The following is a 21,433-nucleotide window of genomic DNA, read 5'->3' on the forward strand; positions in this document are numbered from 1 at the left end:
AGAAGCGAATTTATTTAGTACCTGTATAAATAAAACTTGTGATTTCTTTTTGATTCACTACCGTGAAAGTTTCAAATGACAAAATCTGACTGAAGAACATTACATATAGTCTTTCCCCATGGCAGTGTAACATGATGTGGAGAGGAGAGGAGGAAGATTACGGCAGCCTCAGGGTGGGGAGGGGGGAATGTTTTACCATTATCTTGCATTGTTATCAAATCAGACGCGACGCAACGATCAGCTGCTATGGTACAAAATGCACACGGAATAAACTTTTCGTGAAGACGTGGGAAATAGGAATTGTACGATACCCAGATGGAGCAGGAATATCTTTATCGTCATTAACCGCTAAATGCTTTGTTGATTGCTACTGAACACACGTTCATAGAGCAGCTACAAAGCAACTGTTCGAACGTTGAAGCTGGCAGCATTTGAAAACATGTCATAGTCACGAAGACTACCGACTTGTGCCAATATGTATGAAGCAGAACTATGGAGCAAAGTGACACTTGTACAGTGGTAGGCGGTGGCGGCTGTTGTTTGTATTGGAACCTTGTGGTGTTATGTTTTTAATTATAAGATATTATGGTTAAAAAACCTGAATCTCAGAACAGTATTTTCTAAAAAAAATGATTTCTCATTCTAAGACTTATCGCAAGTCTCTCTTTTTGGCTGGCGGGGGTGGGGGGGGGGGGGGGGAGGGGGATGGTGGTAGAAGAGGGCGCGTTCGGCACCTGGAAGTTTAGAAATTAAGCACTGGACTTTGAGGTGTTCCAATGAACAGTGACGTATCGCGTATAACAGATGAAGATGAAATTAAGTTAATTGTTGAATTTTTTACCGACCACCCAATTCTGCTGTGGCATTTCTAGAGTCATTCAAAGAAAGTCTGCGGTAAATAGCGCGTAAATACCCAGATCATTCAATACTAGTTGGAGGCGACTCTAACCTACGGAGTATAGACTGGGATGTCCATGGATTCACTGCGTGGAGTACAGGCAGTCATACGAAATACTTCTGAACACGTTTTCTGAAAACTGTCTTGACTAGCTAGCTTGACAACGCACAAGTCATGGAAGTATCTTAGAACTAGTGGTTACAAATAGACCGGACCTTATCGACATTGTTACTATAGGAACGGGGATTAGCGATCATGATGTCATTACAGCACCTATGATTACGAAGGTAAATAAATCGGTGAAGAAGGCTGGGAGAGTGTTTCTACTAGACAGAGCAGATAATCAGTTATTAGCGTTCACTGAGACAGTAAATTGGTATCACTTAGTTCCAGTAAGACGGATCTAGAGGAATTATAGAGAAAGTTAAAGCAGATTGTAAATTTTGGTCTTGAGCGCTACGTGTTTAGTAAGTGGATAAAGGATGGAAAAGACCCACCATTGTGTAATAACGAAATTCGGAAGATACTGAGGAAGCAGAGGCTGTTGCACTTTCGATATAAAAGGGAACGCACAAATTACGACCAGCAAAGGTTAGTAGAGAGTTGTGCGTCTGTGAAAAGATCTACGCGCGAAGCATACAACAACTACCACCGTCAAAGATCTGGCAGAGAACCCGAGGAAACTCTGGTCTTACGTGAAATCGCTAAGCGGGCCCATTCAGTCGCTTGTTGACCAGTCTCGTATAGCAGTTGAAGATAGCAAAATGAAAGCCGATGTTTTAAATTTCACTTTCAAGAAATGGTTCACACAGGAGAATCGAACAAACATACAGGAATTTGACCGGCATTGGCTTCCTAACTAGCTTGCATTTATCGCGAATCTCGCCCCCACCACAAAGCACCAATCGACTGGGAATAGACGCATGACTCCAGTATATAGGAAGAGTAAAAGAACAGACGCAAAAAATTACTGACCAATATCCCTATCTTCTGTTTGCTGCAGAATCATCGAACGGTTTCTTAGTTCGAATATAATAAACATTCTTGAGACTGAGAAACTTATGTCCACGAATGGTTTTAGAAGGCATTGCTAGTTCGAAACGCAGCTTGCCCTTTCTTCACATGGTATACTGCGTACTATGGAAGGAGGGCAACAAGCAGTTTCCATATTTCTTATTTCTGGAAAGCATTTGACATGGTGGCCGATTGCAGGTTGTTAACGAAGGTACCAGCATATGCAATAAGTTCACAGATGCGTGAATGACACGAAGACTTCTTAAATAATAGAACCCTGTATGTTGTCCTCGTCGGCGAGTGTTCATCGGAGACAAAGGTATCGTCAGGAATGCCCAATGGAAGTGTGATACGACCGCTGTTGTTTTCTGTCTTTCCACAGTCACTCAACTTCGACATCGTACCGTACACCACGCCATCATCAGCAAACAACCGCTGATTGCTGCTCGCCCTGTCCGTCAAATCATTTATGTATATAAAAAATATAAATGATTTGGCGGACTGGATGGGCAGCAATCTGCGGTTGTTTCCTGATGATGGCGTGGTGTGCGGTAAGGTGTCGAAGTTGGTGTGATTAAGGGCAGCTAGCCATAAATGTAGAAAAATGTAAGTTAATGCGGATGAGTAGGAAGAACAAACCTGTAATGTTTGGATACAGCATTACTTGTGTCCTGCTTGACAGAGTCGAGTCGTTTAAATATCTTGGTGTAACGCTGAGGTGGCACGAGCGTATGAGAACTGTGGTAGGAAAGGCGAATGGTCGACTTCGGTTTATTGGAAGAATTTTAGGAAAAAGTGGTTCACCTGTAAAGGAGACCGATTATAGGACGCTGGTGCGACCTGTTCTTGAGTGCTGCTCGAGTGTTTGGGATCCGTACCAGGTCGGGTTAAAGGAAGACATCGAAGCAATTCACAGGCAGGCTGCTAGATTTGTTACCGTTTGGTTCAAACAACATGCAGGTGTTACGGAGATGCTTCGGGAAATCAAATGGGAATTCCTGGACGGAAGGCGATGTTCTGAAATGGTTCAAATGGCTTTGAGCACTATGGGACTCAACTGCTGAGGTCATTAGTCCCCTAGAACTTAGAACTACTTAAACCTAACTAACCTAAGGACATCACACACATCCATGCCCGAGGCAGGATTCGAACCTGAGACCGTAGCAGTCGCACGGTTCCGGACTGCGGGCCTAGAGGCGACGTTCTTTTCGAGAAACACTGTTGAGAAAATTTAAGGAACAGGCATTTGAAGCTGACTGCAGAACGATTCTACTGTTGCCAACATACATTGCTCGTAACGACCACGAAGAAAAGATACGAGGGAGTAGGGCTCATATGAAGGCATACAGATAGTCGTTTTCCCCTCACTCTGTTTGCGAGCGCCACAGGAAAGAAAATGAATAATAATGGTACGGGGTACCCTTCGTCACGCACCGTACGGTGGCTTGCTGAATGTCTGCGTAGATGTAGATGTTAAGAAATACTTTATCTACCTGACTACATTGGACCATCATGTCATTCAGAACGGCATCTAACAAAAGGGCGAGTTGGGTTTTATGTGACGGATGTTTTCGTTATCCATATTGGTTGGCGTGGAGGAGATCATTCTGTTCGAGATACTTCATTACATTTGATTTCAGGATATGTTCTATTATTCTACAAGTTTTAGTCTGTTCACCAGGTGCCGAGCGTTGATCAAACCTTCATTTTTATACTTCCTGCGAAGACTCAGGTTTAAGGGATCATCTGCCATGCGCTTCAGAGTGGTTTGTAGGGTATAGCTGTAAATGTAGTTTCAAGATAAGTCTGGTAAAAATAGTGTTGTTTTATTAGAAAATAACTGTCCATTCCCATTGTATATTTAACATCTGTGATTCGATCGATTACTGTCTGAACCTTTTTAATATTTTCGTCTGAAGATTCTGCCTAACAGTTTTGATTAAGATCAACGAGGAGACTGGTATTACAAATTACATTTAAGCTACATGCGAGATATTACAATCGACAACCTGGCAGGCTACATATAACCTTTTTGTAATAATGCTGAAATACGAGTATGATACTATGAATGCAGAAGGCTCAGAGAGCCACCCATATGCTTACAAAATGACAAGGAAAATAAAAACATTTTCAACTAATAAGTAGTAAATGGACCGCCTTTGGGTTGCTGGAAGACAATCTACGAGGTGGTGTTACACCAGGAAAGGCCGCAGTCCATAGTAAAATGTTCTCTTCAGCCCTCTGTTGTACTCTAAAATATCTCTAACAAAAGCGAGGCTTCGAACACACTGACGTGTGTTAAGTATTCCTCCACTGTTACGTTTCATCAACATCGATTTCAGGCAAAGAGGTTTGAAATCTTTCCGGGACTGGAATGGTCGGACATTTATTTCTGTTGCTTGACTTTTCCTGAAAACCTCTTCTGAGTACGAGGAATACATTTCATGTATTGATACCTCAAATGTAAATGAAAGAAAGTGTTTTCCAAAAAAAAAAATCATTGGAAACATACATACCTCCAGAAGTGCAAGTATGTGTTGCAGTTGTGTCAAAAACATAAACTCAAAGATCTCATTAAGATTTGTTTTATACAAATCTGTTGCTTGCAAGGCTGTCTACCACATCTTGTCGTGATAAGTAAATAAAATAAATAAATAAGAACTATGGTTACCTGTTAATCTTGTCCCTAAATCGGCTCTTGATTTTAGATGTTTTTTCCTCATGGAGTTTGTCTCGGGAATTGTGAATAGTATTTCTGTTGGTTGCAAAATCTCCGACATCTTGACCGAGCACTAAAGTATCTGTCAGGATGCGGATTGCTTCCCTGTCATATTTACTTGTGGCGCTTAAATTTTTGTGGCAATAATATTTGTCGATAGGCCTATTTCTGACATTCCTGGAACTTTTCCGGGAATCAAATAACTCTGAATCACCACTTCATAGATTTGACGTCATCAACTTGGCAGGATGGTCAGAAAAAATAGAAAAATTTGAACAGTAATAACATTCGAAATAACCGCCAGCACTGAATAGGTAATATATTTTTATTTTATTCTCAAATAATTTTATGGATAAACTTTATGTTATAAATAAACTACTTCCCGATTATTTTGATTTCTTTTCGATTGCTCTCGTCTCTTAAGGTCTACCTCTACTCATTTTTTCCCAAATAACGAGTGATCGATTCCATGCATGCTGCACCAGTTGGTACCTCGTTTCGTTTTCCAAATTTTTCAATACAGCAACCCAGCGAGGTGGCGCTGTGGTTAGCACAATGGACTCGCATTCGGGAGGACGACGATTCAATCCCGGCTCCAGCCATCCTGATTTAGGTTTTCGTGATTTCCCTAAATCGTTTCAGGCAAATGCCGGGATGGTTCCTTTGAAAGGGCACGGCCGATTTCCTTCCCAATCCTTCCCTAACCCTAACCCGAGCTTGCGCTCCGTCTCTAATGACCTCGTTGTCGACGGGACGTTAAACACTAACCACCACCACCACCAACAACCACCAATACAGCATCGTCATGAGGGCGACGCGAATGCAGCAGACGGGGGTACAATAGAGCACACCAACTTGGTTGCTTCGCCCAAACTAACGGTCCATCCTTACGAGACTTGCGCACCACATTTCGCTCGGTGTAAATAAAAGGCCGAGACAACCGCTGAGAGAATCAGCCTCGTGTAACTGTTTTGCGAGACAAATTTCACGTTGCGAAAACGCATCTAAACAGGGACCATTACGCACGTGAAGCACGAGCTGCTTGTTAACGTTGGAGTCTATTCTTTCCTCGGACCTCGGCGAAGAAGCCATTGCTCTAAGAGGATGGCTTCTCTCGAATAGGGCCAAGCGAGCTGCTGAGTTTAATGGCAAAAATTCAGGAAACATTAGGAATTTAAATAACGGTAATCATGAATTTCACCTTGCCACTTCTACCCCTCTTGGCGGTTGAAAACGTGGGGCGAACATTTTTAACTGGCAATCTCTACCGCTACCACTCAGACCTACGTTTCTGGCTGTGGTTACGGAGGCATTATATTACCCAGCAGCTGTTTTCGTTTCAGTTTCAGATCTTTACAGTTTACTGAGCTTCAGCATTGTGTATGAAAGAGGAAATTATACGGACTGAAAACTCTCGAATCACTCACTAAGGGCTGTTATGGGTGCAACAGATAATTTCTTATGAGATGATGTAATTCACAAGTGTTGCGCAAGCTGTTGTGTGTGTGAGTGTGTGTGTGTTTGTGTGTCTCTGCAACGTGAAGTCTACAATAAAAGTCGATTTGCCATAGTCAAACACAATTAATGCTCAGAAACAAACAGCCAAAGGTCGCTCAGAATTTGGTATTCTTATCGGTTTCGCCTGTCAGAGTCCATCAACATCAGATCTATGAAAATCACAGTATTTAGCTTCAAAAGCAGTCTATCATTAAGTTAGCTTACGACGTAGCAACTTCAAGCATTCACCTGATGCACGATATTTAGAGGTTAGAGCGTTATGAAGTACTGTTCGGTACCACAGTTAAACACAAAGCTGTATGTGTTTGATATGTAATATTTAGTGTAGCCTTACTGGCCAGGTGTAGTCTATGATCAAAGCACAACTGTGGAATTTAATCATATCTGGTTGAGAACGTAGCAATCAAATCGATATGTGTAAATCATATACTACTACATTCGAAAGTACCTCACCGAACAAACGGAAAAATCCCTTCAAATTCAACTCACTCTGCGCAGTTAAGAAATTTTGGGTTTTTCTTTTCCGTTAACAGTTTTTGTTCGTGTAGCACATTTAAAAACCATCCATTACCTGTTATGTCGGTTACTTTTGCGCTAGCCTTAAATTTCTCCTATGGCACTACCCAACCACGATATTATTGCACTTCGCCTTCCATGGCGATTATCGGAAACACGCTGTGAAGTTACAGTAAACAATTTTTGTGACTGTCGCATACACTGTGGAAGTTCAGACAGCTTCATGAGCAAGTTATCTGGTCGTTAGAACAACAGAACACATTCTGATGGGTTTCAAGCCCACAGGTAAACACACGAGCTGACCGAAGCTCACTCCCAGGTGCAATAATACCGTGGTCGGCTAGTATGTTTGGTTACGTTTAAATGCTCACCTAATGGTGCACCTTCAGAATTGGTGTTACAGTGTTCTTTACAGCGTACGTTCCAACGGTCTGTGCCTGCATATGTGCTTGCTTTGTCTCGGCTACTGATTTTGTACTCTTCCAAACCGTTGTTTCTCTCTCTCTCTCTCTCTCTCTCTCTCTATTCTTTTAGTCGGTTCCGACTCTTCGTGATCCCATGAACCAAATCACGCCACTTTTTCCTGTCTTGCACTTTCTCCCGTAGACCTTCCAGGTTGGAACACATTGCTTCTGTGATGCCATCGATCCATCTCTTCCTCTGACGTCCTCTTCTTCTAGTTCCTTCAGTCTTCCCCAGCATTAATGTTTTTTTCCAGCGAGGCATGCCTTCGCATTGTGTGTCCAAAGTAGGTCAGCTTTTGTTTTAACATTAGACCTTCCAGGGAGAAATCTGGTTTTATTTGCTCCAATATTGATCTGTTGGTTCTCTTTGCAGTCCATGGAACTCTAAGAAGTTTCCTCCAACACCACAATTCGAAGGAGTCAATTCTTCGCCGTTCAGCCTTTCTAATGGTCCAGGTCTCACATCCATACATCACAACTAGAAAGACCATAGCCCTCACAATACGGATCTTTGTTGCTAGTGTTATATCTCTGGACCTTATAACCTTGTCAAGGTTTGATATCGCCTGTCTACCGAGCAACAGTCGTCATCAGCAGAGATCTGAGAACCGACATAACTGAATGTGGTCACTACCTCCATGGTTTCTCCTGCTATATCCCACGAATTGGTAGGTGTAGTTGCCATAATTTTCGTTTTCTTCACATTCTGCCTCAGACCGGCCTTTTCACTTTCGTCTTTCACCTTCGGCAAAAGTGCTCTCAATTCTTCTTCTTTTTCTGCCAACAGGATCGTATCATACGCATACCTGAGGTTGTTTACATTTATTCCAGCTATTTTAATCCCTGTTTCTCCTTCATCTAGCCTCGCATTCCTCATACCATGTTCTGCATACAGATTGAATAAGTACGGTGACAGTATGCAGTCTTGCCGGACCCCTTTCTGAATCTTTATCCACGTTGTTGTTTCATACATAGTTCTCACCGTGGCTTCTTGATCAAGGTCTAAACTCCGTATCAGATGAATTAGGTGATCTGGTACACCCATGTTTTTCAGTACGTTCCATAATTTGTTGTGATCGATGCAGTCATAGGCTTTGGCGTAGTCAATAAAGCAGACGCACACATCTCTTTGGAATTCTCTTGCTTTTTCCATAATCCACCGAATGTTAGCAATTTGATCTCTAGTTCATCTTCCTTTCCTAAATCCAGCTTGTTCTTCCGGTAGCTCTCGATCTAGATATTGGCGAAGTCTACGAGGTGCATTCAAGTTCTAAAGCCTCCGATTTTTTTTCTCCGGACTGGAAAGAGATTAAAACATGCGCATTGTTTTAAAATGAGCCCGCGTTCATTGTCAATATGTCCCAGAGATGGCAGCACCGTACGACAAATGGAATTTTACTGCCAGCGGCGAGAATGAGAACTGTTTTAAATACTTAAAATGGCGACGTTTTCCTTACTTGAACAGCGTGCAATCATTCGTTTTCTGAATTTGCGCGGTGTGAAACCAATTGAAATTCATCGACAGTTGAAGGAGACATGTGATGATGGAGTTATGGATGTGTCGAAAGTGCGCTCGTGGGTGCGACAGTTTAATGAAGGCACAACATTGTGTGACAACAAACCGAAACAACCTCGGTCTCGCACAAGCCGGTCTGACGACAAGATCGAGAAAGTGGAGAGAATTGTTTTGGGGGATCGCCGAATGACTGTTGAACAGATCGCCTCCAGAGTTGGCATTTCTGTGGGTTCTGTGCACACAATCCTGCATGACGACCCGAAAATGTGAAAAGTGTCATCCAGGTGGGTGCCACGAATGCTGACGGACGACCACATGGCTGCCCGTGTGGTATGTTGCCAAGCAATGTTGATGCTCAACGACAGCATTAATGGGACTTTCTTTTCGTTGGTTGTGACAATGGATGAGACGTGGATGCCATTTTTCAATCCAGAAACAAAGCGCCAGTCAGCTCAATGGAAGCACACTGATTCACCGCCACCAAAAAAATTTCGGGTAACCGCCAGTGCTGAAAAAATGATGGTGTCCATGTTCTGGGACAGTGAGGGCGTAATCCTTACACATTACATTCCAAAGGGCACTACGGTAACAGGTGCAGCCTACGAAAATGTTTTGAAGAACAAATTCCTTCCTGCACTGCAACAAAAAAGTCCGGGAAGGGCTGCGCGTGTGCTGTTTCACCAAGACAATGCACCCGCACATTGAGCTAACGTTACGCAACAGTTTCTTCGTGATAACAGCTTTGAAGTGATTCCTCATACTCCCTACTCACCTGACCTGGCTCCTAGTGACTTTTGGCTTTTTCCAACAATGAAAGACACTCTCCATGGCCGCACATTCACCAGCCGTGCTGCTATTGCCTCAGCGATTTTCCAGTGGTCAAAACAGACTCCTAAAGTAGCCTTCGCCGCTGCCATGGAATCATGGCGTCAGCGTTGTGAAAAATGTGTACGTCTGCAGGGCGATTACGTCGAGAAGTAACGCCGGGTTAATTATAAAAAAAGATCGGAGGCCTTAGAACTTGAATGCACCTCGTATTTTGTAAGATTTTCAACATGACTTTGCCATCATGTGAGATAAGTGCGATTGTTCGGTAATCTGATCATTCTTTAGAACTTCTCTTCTTTGGAATGGGGATGAATACTGATCTTTTCCAGTCTTCTGGCCACTGCTGCCTGGTCCATATTTTTTGACATATTGAGTGCAGCACTTCACTGCATCCTTTCCAGTGACTTTAAACAATTCTGCTGGTATTTCATCGTGTCCACTAGTTTTGTTATCAGCCATATTTTCAAGGGCCCACTGGATTTCGCTCTCCAAAATATCTGGCTCTAGTTCTAAATTAACATTAACATCAGCAGTAGGAGGCTCTAGTTCTAAATTAACATTAACATCAGCAGTAGGAGCCCTGTCATTATGCAGTTCTTTCTTGTATAGGTCTTCTACATATTCTGCCCATCTTTCCTTAACATCCTCTGCTTCACTCAGATCTTTCCCGTTTCTATCTTTTATCGTTCCAATTTTTGCCTGGAATTTTCCTTTAATTTCTCTAATTTTCGTATAAAGATCTCTTGTCTTCCCCAATCCGTTACTATCTTCAACTTCCTTGCACTGTTCATTAAAGAATTTATTTTTATCTCTTCTATCTAATTTCTGAAAATATTTATTTAATTCAAACATAACTGATCTATCTCCCTTGATTTTTGCTTTCCTTCGTTCCTCTGCAACTTGCAGTGCCTCAACTGATAGCCATCTAGCCTTCTTGCTGTTCCTTTTCTTGGGAATGTGTTTCTCTGCGGCCTCCTTGACAGTATTAGCTACTTCTGTCCATATCTCTTGTGAGCTATTGTCCTCCAGCTCTGATACATTAAATCTGTTTCGCACCTCTACAGTGTAGTCGGAGGGTATAGAGTTAAGGTCGTATCTGTAAGTTGGGATACTTTTTGCTACATTATGAAGTTTCAGCCGAAATTTTGTAATCAGGAGCTCATGATCTGATCCGCAGTCAGCCCCAGGTCTTGTTGTAGCTGACTGAACCGCGCTCTTCCACCTCTGATTACAAAGTATGTAATCAATTTGGTTCCGGTGTTGGCCATCTGGTGAAGTCCAGGTATATAGGCGTCGTTTTGGTAGTTGAAACAGTGTATTAGTAATTATCAATGAATTTTCTTGGCAGAATTCTGGGAGTTTCTGTCTTGCTTAATTTGTTGTATTTGTTGTACCAAGACCATATTTCCGTGTTATACCTTCTACAGCTTGATTTCCCACTTTTGCATTCCAATCTCCAACTATGAAGACGATATCCTTTTTTGGTGTTGACAGTAGTAATTCTTGTAAATCTCCATAGAACTGGTCAATAATTTCCTTTTGAGCATCGGTTGTTGGCGCATAAACTTGAATTACTGCGATGTTGAGTGGCTGACCTTGAAGTGTGATAGACATCATTCTATCATTTTTATATTTGCATCGCATTACAACTTTTCTCACTTTATCACTAACTATGAAGGCTACTCCGTTACTTCTGTTGTTATCGTGCCCAGAATAATTCACCATATGGCCATCTAAAGCAAATTCTCGCATGCCAGTCCACCTCATTTCACTTATTCCCGATATGTCGATGTTAATTTTCTCCATTTCTCTTTTCATTATGTTTTCCTTGATACATGGATCTTACATTCCATGTTCCTATGCAGTGCTTCTCTTTGCACCATCTTACTCTTCGTGAAGCTTCTCTCAAGCTGGTCCCCCCACGGAGATCCAATAGGGGAACTTGAAACTCCGGAACATTTTGAGCTGGGCAGAGCCATGGGGTTTTCTTGGGATATTTCAGTGGTGGTTTCCCATTGTCTTCCACTGTCCTCCAACTCCTGTCTGCTCACCGACTCAGTTTCCCGCTGGGGTTGGTTACCCAAACTTCTGCTGAGTTGCTCGGCTTAACATGGGCACCACATGCAGGTAGGAAGTTGGAGAATTGAGGTGACAGAGGCTGTGAGAACTCTCTTGCTGAGTTCTTGTAATCACGTATCACCCCCATTTTATGCCAGAGTCCCATGGTGCCTGAAGAGACCCCCCCCCCCCCCCCCCCGCAGGTCATTTCCTGGGCCCAATCGCAGTTTACCCTTTGGCAAATTCTCCCTGTGTATCTAGAGGAGTCAAAGAAAACTGATGGTCCAAAATGCTACTCTAACCTTCCAACTAAGAAAACATATCGCTGTGCGTCCACTTAACCTTTATACGTATGTGGATGCCATGCTGGTGTTTGCTTTTACTGCAATGTAAGCTAAGCCTTAGTGGTAAAATTTATCTGATATTGTCGCTTTATACTGTCATTTTCGCCGATCTGATAATGCTCGCGTGTGACGGGTGAAACGGGTTGTAAAATCAAATTGCTTGCGACCTATGCCTGTTTTGTTTGAAAATGAATAACCAGGTGACCCGTGCAAAACTTTTGCACTTCTATAGCTTAAAATAAAAAATGGTTCAAATGGCTCTGAGCACTATGGGACTTAACTTCTGAGGTCATCAGTCCCCTAGAACTTAGAACTACTTAAACCTAACTTACCTAAGGAGATCACACACATCCATGCCAGAGGCAGGATTCGAACCTGCGATCGTAGCGGTCGCGTGGTTCCAGACTGTAGCGCCTAGAACCGCTCGGCCACTCCGCCGAGCAGTTTCAAATGATGACATTATTTGGAATAAGTGTAGTCTCAGGGGTTAAGATAGTTGTGGGAATGAAGAGAAAAACATTTTTAAAATAAACCAAACGGTGTGTGGGTGTATACATTTCCATGTGTCTAAAAACGTGTTTGTCCTGGATTTGACGATCAGGGACTGTCAGTAGGGTCACATAACCTATAACTTTAACTCGACGAACGTTTTCAATTGCAGTGACGGTAATAGGCCATAGCAGCAATAGAAAAATCAGAATTAAAGACGACAGTTGCAAGTATGTTTGTCATTTTGTATATAGAAAAGGTAACTTGTATGACAGGCAGAGTTAATGGACTACTGCAGTGGGCACGTTTATTATCTATAGAAATTATCCGGTTAAAAGTACTTTAAAACAAAGTATTTTAAAATAAATAATATGGAAAGGGACTCTCTTATTCGTTGTTAATAAGATAGCTTCGCAAAATATAGGTATATAGCTTGGCATTCGTGATGCCCTTTTGCTCTATGATAGTTAAAAGTGTGTTTTATGTTAAAATTTCCCACAATAGCGCAAAATCGGTATGCAATGTCAGAAGCCAGCTAAAAAATCTCTAATGATACCTCATTCATCCCTGTATGATTAGTATGTGCTGAGAAAAAGTGATGTTGATTTGAGGAATAATATATATGATAAAACGGTCGCTATGAATAGTAGGGCAAAGTGAGTATGAGTACGTTTTGTTAGTGCAGGTTGACCACATTCAAGGGCAAACCTATTGTTCTCTTTTGATTGTCTGGTCCTTAAGGTTTTGTTCTCCTGGGAATAATCCGTCCTTTTGATTGATACATCCTTAACCTACTGTTCAGTTAAATGGTTTTCCATGTCACCCTTATACCTCCCCACCCTCTCAGACACCAGCACCACTTCCTATATCAAATTAATTGATTGAATTGATTAAAAAAATTGGCAGGAAACATCTCAGTTGTGTCACTTTCAGTATTCATGAGCTGCTTCAGGTGGATACGTTTGTTGTACAAACCACCTAGATTCCTGTAGTTATTTCATGAAGTGTTCCTTTGTTTGTTAGCACCGACAACTCTACGCAATGGCCAACGGCCTTCATTTAACGACCTTGAGCAATGGCCTATGTGTAAAGTTGTCAGTGCTAACAGACAGGCAACATTGCAGAAATCTATGTATGTTGTACACCTGAAGCACCTCATGAATACCAAAAGTTACACAATTGAGCTATTTCCCACAAATTTTTTAATCAATTGATTAATTAATCAATTGATTTGATATCAGAAGTAGTGCCAGGTTTCCGATAGGGTAGGGAGGGGTATATGTTATATGGAAAACCATTTAACTGAAGAATAGGTTGAGGACATGTCAATTGAAAGGATGAATTATCCCCAAGTGGCCATAATTCACTTAACAGAACAATAGGTTAAGGCCCTTTCAATCAAAAGAGAACAACAGGTTGGCCCCTGAATGTAGACAACCCACAGTAACAAAATGCACTCATGCCCACTTTGCCCTACTACTGCCTTGTTCTTGGCAGAATATGCCTATGTTTGATAAGTACGACTGCACCTGAGTAAATGGAAAGTATGTAGCTTGAAAGTTAAATCACATTTAGGGAGACTTTACAACATACTTACATATTCCACACGACGAGCTCTGAACCAATTGTCATCTACACTAACAAACCCGCTGTTGTATAGGTGTTTTATTTATAGCCTCACATCCACGCCCTTACGACACAGTGTCTGGCTTTGGGCTTAATGCTTACGACGTCATATCTCCTGAACTAGGTGTCGTACTATAATATAATTTTGTAGGTACATTCAGTGACATATCTGGATACTGCTTCCAAGATTTATTGCGAAAGGAGTCAGTAGCAAAGAAGTAATACGTTAAAGCTCTTATGTGATGCGTCAGTTTTTCACACATCTCGTTGTTTATGACATCATATCGTCTGAAGTATTTGTCATAGAATGATATAATTTTGCTGGCACATTCAGTGATATAAGCAAATAGCGCCCACAAAACGTGTCGCGAATACAGTTAGTGGTAAAGAAGTCATAAATTAAAACGTCAAGTCTCATGTGGCAGTTTTACTGCATGAACAGCGGAAATGTAGTTAGGGATAAACGACTTCCCTTCATCATTTTGTAGACGCTTCCAGTGAGAAAAAATCTGGTAAAGTTGTTAAATTATATGTAAAGTTTGTTGCAAGTTGATATGTGTTCTTATTCACAAATACTGGATTGATGAAGTCTGGGAATTCACACGTGACGGCTACTCCCCCCTCCTTCCCCCCCATCTCCTTCCATAGATACATTGTTCTTACCCCCCATTGTCATCTGACAGTAAGGTACACTTATATGTGTACAAATTTTAGATGAAATCGTTCCAGTGGTTTAGGGGGAGGTGGGAACACACACACACACACACACACACACACACACACACACACACAAACACATTTTTGTAATAAGTATGGATTTCTGTTACTATGCAAGGTACAGCCCATTCCGTAAACTGTTATCTCGCTTGTTCCCACAATTCTACTTTAGTCATTCAGATGCAGATCTAGGATTCGATTCTTTGGAGTAGGTGGGGAGGCGGGGAGTGGCGCGATCACAATTAGTTTTTGATCACTCCACCTGTATTTACCGCTGTATAATTTGTCATCAACCTCAGTTTTAACAGGCAACAGGTGCCTAGCATTTTAAAAATAATATCAGTATGTTATTATTACTATTATTATTATTATACTGAATCGTTTATATAATTTGTTTATGCCAATGGATAGTAGATCACTTCAAAACATCTTTCAAGAGATTGCAATTCACATAAATACATCATCTGAAAAGCATTTGTTCAAATACGCTGATAAGCCGAAACATTATGACCACCGCACACCGCGAAGTTGGATGTCGCTGGTAGTGATGTGGGAACATGACACGGTAAGGGAAGTATGTAAGTGGATCAAATTCGAATGTGGAATCATTCTAGCGAAGACATGGGCCTCAGATGGGGAAATATACTGACATAAACGACGTCGACAAAGGTGATATTATTATTGTTCAGAGCCTGTGAACGAGTATCTTGAAAGCGGCGAAGCTGGTCGAATATTCACTTGCAGCTGTTGTGAGCATCTACAGAAAGAGGTAGATGGACAGTGAAATCACCACTGGGGGCTAAGTGGTTGGACGTGTACAGAACGTGGGATTTGCAGACTTGGCTTCTCTGTAAAGCAGGATAAGCGGCGATCTTTGGCACCTCTACTGAAAGAGCACAATGCTGAAGCACACTTAGGTTTTTCCGAGCACAGTGTTTATCGTGCATTGTTGAAGATGGTACTCTGCAGCAAACAACCCCTATGTGTTCATATGTTGCCCCAACGATATTATCAATTACGGTAGCGATGGCCACGGGATCATCGAGATTGGACCGTGGATCAATGGACACATGTCGCCTTGTGAGATGAATCACGTTTCTGCTACACCAGGTCGATGGCTGTTCCCACGAATGCCGTCATCCACGAGAACGGCGGTTCGAAATGTGTACTGCGCCAAAGACACAGGCTGGTGGGAGGAGTATCACGCTAAGGGAGAGATTCTTCTGCGCTCCCATGGGACCTGTAATAGTAGTAATCGGAGACACGCTGACAGCTGTGGACAACCTACACCGGTTCATGCTTGATGTCTTCTCCACTAGCAAAGTCATCTACCAGAAGGATAATTGTCCGTATCTCAACCAGAACCGTGCTACAGTGGTTTGAGGAGAATGATAGTGTACTCACGTTCATGTCTTGGCTACTAAGTTCGCTTGATGTGTATCCAGTGCAACCCGTCACGCGCCATCACCACGTAAACAGCTCAGAGGCCCACTTTTTAAGGAAATTACAGGACTTGCACTTGGACATTTGGTTGATATACCTTCACAAGCCTACAAACAAACTCTCGAATCCACGATATGCAGACTCGATGATGTACTGCATTCCAAAGATGAACCAACAAGTTATTAATCAGGTGGTCATCATGTTTTCGCTCATCAATGTATAACAGCAACAAACTTTCCTTATTTTGACAGATCAAAGTCGGTACTCACCTTTATTACGCTCTAAGATTATGAGTATTAGTCTGCACACTGCAGTTTAGCGAGGATATACTTGTGGAGAATGCAGTATCTTTCTCGTTGTTTCCACGTGCATTCGGGAAAGCCAGTCTATACGTGACTTTTATTACTGGATTTTTTTTCCTTTTGCTTTGTCTTCGTTCAGCTTCCCACGGTTTGCTGGTCCCATCCATGGATTCAAAAGTCATGTTAGATTTGTTGTTGCCAGAAGGTACGGGCAACGGGTGTATCTTATGCTGATGCACTAGAACTTTGGCTTTTTCCGCAATTTGATGAAGCTTAAATACAGAGCTTTATTTGCCAGCGAGATGATGCGGCACCTCTAATTCCGTTTCCGACGCGGCCACGACACGCAACACCAGCTGATGCGACTTGTGGACGACGCGACGACAGTCTTGGAGCGTCGGGAGTACTCAGGGTCGGCACTCCCAGACGTCTCCAAGGCCTCTGACTGCGTGTGGCACGAGGGCCTCCTCTCCTAACTCTTTGTATTGGGGTACCGATGTCGCATGTCAGATCGATCGCGTCTTACCTGCGTGACCGGACCTTAAACGTCCCCGTCGAAGACGGCATTTCGGCAGCTAGCGTAAGACAAATGGAAGTGCTGCAGGGGTCTGTTCTCGGCCCCTGCCGTACTCGCTGTATACCACTAACGCCCCAAAGTCGGATCGGGTAACGTTAACGCTTTATGCGGACGACACAGCACTTTACCAGTACACTCGCTCCATGAAACCAGAACATTTCCTCCACCGCCACTGTACACTGTTTGAGCGGGAAGAGGGCTAAACAGGCAACGCGCCGTATTTAAATGACAAGTCTGTCATACTGCATTCGGCTTGCTTTCATAATTCTCAACAACATATATCACAAGTGAAACAAACTTTCAGTATTAGTTAATTACATACTGAAGATATAATTTTATTTATGGTACAAATTGACAGCATATAGACCGACGGAGACAACTTCACGGATTTTTGCAATCGGATTCCTATATAATCATAACTTATTTAGTTTCATAATGGAAAAGGAGGCCTTAACCCACCCGTATACTGGTCAAAATATTTTATAACGTTTGCAAACTCCTAATGGAGACGGGGAACTCTATCTGAGGAAAAACATGTAGACGTCCTGGACAGCTTTAACGTAAAAGCATTTGTCTTCAAAGCGAGAATCATAGGGCAGATAAATGAGATGCATCTACTCATGAACAGGGACGCTTTCGACTAAAACGGCAAACGTTCTCGAAAACAGTTGTAAGACTGGAAGTGTACTCAAAAACGTTTAGAAAACTATTCTTGTAATTCTGTCAAGGCAACAATTAATTCTTCAAGCCATGCATTTAATGCTATTTTCTTTTTAATTGCACCCTCATCGAATCAGAAATAACTTTTTCTCACCTTGCAACGTCCTACTATGGGCAGTATGCAGGCAAATCCACATAAAATGCGAGCTCAGGAATCAATTCTAGATGTTGTAATTTTCGTTTCGGCACTTTTTTTCCTTCATAAATTCAACGATAGCGGGCGTTAAATCGAAAAATCGTTCCAGGTATGCCCCTTGACTTAACCAACGTACTTCGAAGTAATATATAAAGTCTCCATACTCTTCGTTCAGTTCGGTCGAAAACTATCGCAAAAAACTTTGCAATAATGCTTGGGACTTTAGAAATTCAGTTCAGTTTGTTCACGTGTCCATGCCATCAAATTTAGCACAAAGTGATCCCTGACGTACAGAACAATGAACCCATTTGTCAATCATTGTAATTTTTTGCTGTGTGGTAACTGAAATGTCGCGTGACGCGCTGTGCTGAGTTTTTCAGGGAAGGAACCAGCAAAGCTGAGACAGGTTGAGCCTCAGCCTGCCCGTGGCTCACACAGCATGCCTGCGACCCATCTGACACGCTGTGGCCGGCCCCGCCTAGGGGCATGGACCACGAAGAGGCGTCTAAAGTTTACCCCCACGAAAAGCCAGGCTATCATAATTGTACGGTGCAGAGTGCAACTCCAACCACTGCGGATCATGGGAGTTTTCATCCCATGGTCTCGCAGAGTGAAGTACCTCGGGGTTACTCTAGATAGGCACCTCATATGGAAACCACACATCCCCTATGTTTGGGGCAAAGCATGTGCTAAAGGCTCTGTACCCTCTCCTAAGCCCAGACTCGACGTTTCCACCACACTGCGGTGTTACGCTACCTCTAGCACTGATTCGACCAGCGCTAGAATACGTGGCCACAGTGTGGGAAAACACAGCCGTCTGCCATTTTCGCCGGCTCGAAGTGTGCCGTCTAGAGCCCTAAGACTCGCCATGCACCTTCCGCGACAGTACCCTATCCGGGCACTCCGTTAAGAAACGCATCAACATGATTTGGGATCGAATCAAACAGATTGCTCGACGATTCTACGAAACGTCTAGTCAGTCTGACAATAGGCTGCTGACTGCAAGTCTGGAAAACCAGCAACACAGAAGGAGGACTACTACACTCATGCTCATAAATGAAGGATAACTGCAGAACGTGGTGCCACACAATGTGGCACTACAAAAAGCTGGCGCTAATAGCATAGGCACATAGGGAACTCACACAACACCGATCTGTATTGGTTATAAGTTGAGAAAACCGTCCCTAAACACATGTGTTACAAAACGCCTCTGTTTCCTGCACGTGTAACCCGACATCAATATGGGATATGACCACCATGCACATGTGCGCCAGCTGGTGTGGCCGAGCGGTTCTAGGCGCTACAGTCTGGAACCGCGCGACCGTTACGTCGCAGCTTCGAATCCTGCCTCGAGCATGGATGTGTGTGATGTCCTTAGGTTAGTTAGGTTTAAGTAGTTCTAAGTTCTAGGGGACTCATGACCAGAGCAGTTAAGTCCCATAGTGCTCAGAGCCATTTTTTTGCACATGTACACAGGCCGCACAACGGGTTGGCATACTCTGGATCAGCTGGCCGAGCAGTTGCTGGGGTATAGCCTCCCATTCTTGCACCAGTGCCTGTCGGAGCTCCTGAAGTGTCCTCGGGGTTTGAAGACGTGCAGCGATACGTCGACCGAGACGTGCTCGATGGGGTTTAGGTCTGGAGAACAGGCAGGCCACTCCATTCGTCTGATATCTTCTGTTTCAAGGTACTCCTCCACGATGGCAGCTCGGTGGGGCCATGTGTTATCATCCATGGGGAGGAAGGTGGGACCCAGTGCACCCCTGAAAAGACGGACATACTGATGCAAAATGGCGTCCCGATACACCTGACCTATTACATGTCCTCTGTCAAAGACATACTGGGGTGTACGTGCGCTACTCATAATCTCACCCCACACCATTAAAACACTGACTATTACATGTCCTCTGTCAAAGACATACAGGGGTGTATGTGCACCAATCATAATCTCACCCCACACCATTAAAACATGACCTCCCTTTCAAGGATATTAAGGAGTTGGTATCTGGTTCCCGGTGAGAATCACTGTTCAGACTATACCTGGACTTGTCCGTGAACATAAACTGGGACCACTGTTCCAATGATCATGTATTGTGTTCTTGACACCAGGCTTTACGGGCTCTCCTGTGACCAGGGGTCAGTGGAATGCACCTTGCAGGTCTCCAGGCGAATAAACCATGTCTGTTCAGTCGTCTGTAGACTGTATGTCTGGTGACAATTCTTCCAGTGGCTGTGGTAAGGTCCCGAACAAGGCTACCAGCAGTACTGGGTGTCCATCTGCGGGCACTGATGGTGAGATATCGGTATTCTTGTGGGTGGTGTTGTACACTGTGGACGTCCCGTACTGTAGCGCTTGGACACGTTTCCTGTCTGATATCTACGACCTGCTGTGTTTGACCAGCGTCCAGTCGCCGTAGTAATCTACCCCTCATAACGTCATCAATATGTGTTGTTTGAGCCATTTTCAACACACAGTCACCATTATCACGTCTCAAAACGTCTGCACACTTACTCGCTGCACCGTACTCTGACATGCACCAACATACCTCTGCGTCTGTGGACTGCTGCCAGCGTCACCGTGCGACGACCGCAGGTCAAATGCACCGCATGGTCATACCCCGAGGTGATTTAAGCCCACAAACCGCCGCCAGAGCGTTTTGTCACCCTGTATCAGCATTATCCTTAATTTATGAGCATGAGTGTAGATGGCACGACCTGCTGCGGCACTGAAGACAGAATAAAAAAGACCACACATCAAGGAAAACCAGGAAAAGTTTTCAACAAACTTAACCCGCACAAAGGTTGACATATCTCATTGTCAATACGCGATTGGTTAAATTTAGTAGCCGATCGCTGGATTGGCCGCAAGGGGCCAGATGACAGAGCTTGACTGCCTGACCTATCCGTTCTAACAGCATGCGATTTTTACCTTTGGGAGTCATAAAGGATTATGTGTTTGTGCTCCCGCTACGAGCTGATCTACCCGACTTTAATAACAGCATCGTTGCAACTCCAGACACACTGATGAAAGTTGGGAGAAACTCGCTTGTCGACTCGATGCGTGACAAATGGTGCTCACTTTGAACACTTGTAAAACAACTGTTTGAGTTGCTCTCTCATTTGTTGAGTTATTTATAACTGTAAGTTGAGTGTAATACGTGTTGCGAAGCCTTAAAACTTGAATAATCGTTTTGAAACTCTCTGTATATTCCGGTAACTGTTGTTTGAGAGTGGAGGAACGATCAACATGACGCTCCCCCCCCCCCCCCCCCCCCCCACACACACACACACCTCTAGAACTGCGTTTGCATTAATTGCTAATCATAATTGTATTTACTTTATATATTGCATGCTACCATGAGCCTCCCTCTTTCTTTTTCGCCTTTCATAGCCCTCGTTTTACCGATCGTTCTTTCACAATATCCTTTATATACCATCAACACTGGAATCATCGTTTTGTTTCATATTGAGCCGTATTGTTGTACTCTCTTCTCATGTGTCTCGTCTGTGATTGCCTTGTCGCCTTCTTCCCTACTTATCTTAAAAGT

The sequence above is a fragment of the Schistocerca gregaria genome, chromosome 3 (genome assembly GCF_023897955.1).
Source record: "Schistocerca gregaria isolate iqSchGreg1 chromosome 3, iqSchGreg1.2, whole genome shotgun sequence".
NCBI classification, from domain to species: domain Eukaryota; kingdom Metazoa; phylum Arthropoda; class Insecta; order Orthoptera; family Acrididae; genus Schistocerca; species Schistocerca gregaria.